Here is a 2,629-nt window from a genome sequence, read left to right on the forward strand (position 1 = left end):
GCATTTTCTCCAGGGAAGCTGCTTGTGAATGCTTCTGAAGGGGTTAAAGCAAAACCCTGCTCAGCATTTGTCAAATCAATGGTAAAAAATATGCTAGATATTGTTAAGGCTTCATTATCTGACATAGAATAGGAAAAAAACCAAACGACTTTTAGTTATCACCAACGGAAAACTAGATTGGTGATGTAAAGGGGACAACAACAGAGAGTTCATTATGGCCTGGAGCATGTGAGTACAACCATGTTGGGGGAAAAAACTGCAGCATTGAGCTAAAGACTTTACCTCTCTGTTCTTGGGTCCTGTGTATCTCTCTGTGTGATGGGGATTTGGGAAGTGTAACCCTGTTTATCCATTTCAGCATCTACACCGTGACACAGGAGACCAGGAAGATGGACCGATCGTCTGAGCCCGTCAGTGGCAGTTCTGTGTTCTTATGTTCTTAACCTTGTGTAACCTCCATCATGCCAAACCTTGTCATCACAGACAGTTATTACCTCTTGCTCAGTCTGACTGTGTACCCAAGAGGCTTCCAGCCAACTGGGTGGCGGCAGCATTACCCCAGGCTTGTGGGTGTTCTCCAGGAAGGGGGCCGTCCAGCCGTAGGTTCCCCGGGGGAGACTCCCGAAGCATGGTTTTGGGCCTGGCCCAGTGAGGTGGGTGGCTCTGCATAGTAGTGCCCCCTACCGTGCCACCATGGAGGCCCCATGAAAACCTGCTACCAAGGTAGTGCTTGAATATGTGTAACAACTCTGTAGCTGGTTTCTATCCAGCTCCAATTTGAATGTGTAGCAGGGTGTCATGCATATCAGTGAGTAGGTGCCTTGTCGGTACTAAACCCGGCCAAGCCTTCCCCATTGACAAAACACTGAGGTCTCCCAGAGACCACACACTTCCTGAAGCAGCAGCAGGCAGCATCACAGCAGAGCGTTAGGCAGAGAATGAAACCCACCACCCAGCTGGAGGACAATACCTCCAGTCCCTGCCCTGGGGACCTGCCCCCATTTTCCCCTCTGGGAGACCCTGCCTCTTCCAGCCTAAGGAGTGCATTGTTTGGGTGCAGCAGCTGGAACAGGGGTGGGATCACACAACTACAAACCAGGGCAGCAGAACTACACAACACACCAGAACAGAGCTACTTGGCCCTGCCTGGGTCAGAGCCTGGTGCCTGCCGCTGGGGAAAGAACACACCCCAGAACACACCCCAGCTACACAAGTGCCTAACTCTGCCTACTCGACCCCAGCTGGAGAAAGGAGATGGCCAAACCCCAGCTACACAACACATCTCACTTATGCAGCCCAGCACAGCTACACAACCTGGCTACACAACTGCACAACAGAGATATACTCAAGGGCACTGGCACGTCATGGAGATACACACTAGGGCGAGGCAACCCAACTGCACTGTGGAGCTACACCTCATGGTGCTGCCAGGCAGCAGAACACAACCACACCGCAATTTTTTAAATACATAGTCGGTAAAAAGTAGGTACTGGGTAACGTGGGGCCTCTGCAGGACGCGCTAAGAAATCTAGTCGTAGCACCAGACAGCAAAGCTAACCTATTTCACAATTTCTTTGCCTCCATTTTTCTGAGCAGGGACCTGGTCATCCCCCGCACTGCGACCCCCATAGGCCCCGTGGGGGGCACACCCAGACCTAGGGTCAGTGAGGACCTAGTCAGGGAACTTCTGGAGGGACTGGATGTATTTAAATCAGCAGGTCCTGACGACCTCCACCCCAGAGTGCTGAGGGAATTAGCAGAGGTCATTGCGGGACCCCTGGCACGGCTTTACGAGCACTCATGGTGCTCGGGCGATGTGCCGGAGGACTGGAAAAGGGCCAATGTGGTTACCATTTTCAAAAAAGGGAGGAAGGAGGACCCAGGGAGCTATAGGCCCGTTAGTCTTACCTCGGTCCTGGGGAAGCTTTTTGAGAAAATTACCCTAGCGCATGTCCACGAGAGGCCAGCAGGAGAGACTATGCTCAGGGGCAACCAACATGGGTTCATTAGAGGCAGGTCCTGTCAGACCAACCTGGTGGCCTTCTATGACCAGGTCACCAAATCCCTGTATGCAGGTGCCACGGTGGATACAATTTTTCTGGACTTTAGGAAGGCCTTTGACATGGTCTCTCACCCCATTCTCATTAAAAATCTAGGGGACTGTGGCATCGACGCCTACACAGTCAAATGGGTCACTAACTGGCTGGAGGGCTGCACCCAGAGAGCGGTAGTGGACGGGTCTTATTTGACCTGGAGGGACGTGGGCAATGGGGTCCCCCAGGGTTTGGTCCTCGGGCCTGCACTGTTCAACATCTTCATCAGCGACTTGGACGAGGGGGTAAACAGCACCCTGTTCAAATTCGCAGACGACACTAAGATGTGGGGAGAAGTGGGTATGCTAGAAGGAAGGAATAGGCTGCAATTGGACCTGGACGGGTTACAGGGGTGGGCGGATGAGAACAGGATGGGTTTCAACACTGACAAGTGCAAGGTGCTGCACCTGGGGAGGAGGAACCAGCAGCAGACCTACAGGCTGGGGAACTCCCTTCTCATCAGTGCAGAGGCAGAAAAGGATCTTGGAGTTATTATTGATGCCAAAATGAACATGGGCCGCCAATGTGGGGACGCG

The sequence above is a fragment of the Alligator sinensis genome, unplaced genomic scaffold (assembly GCF_000455745.1).
Source record: "Alligator sinensis unplaced genomic scaffold, ASM45574v1 scaffold878_1, whole genome shotgun sequence".
Classification (NCBI taxonomy): Eukaryota; Metazoa; Chordata; order Crocodylia; family Alligatoridae; genus Alligator; species Alligator sinensis.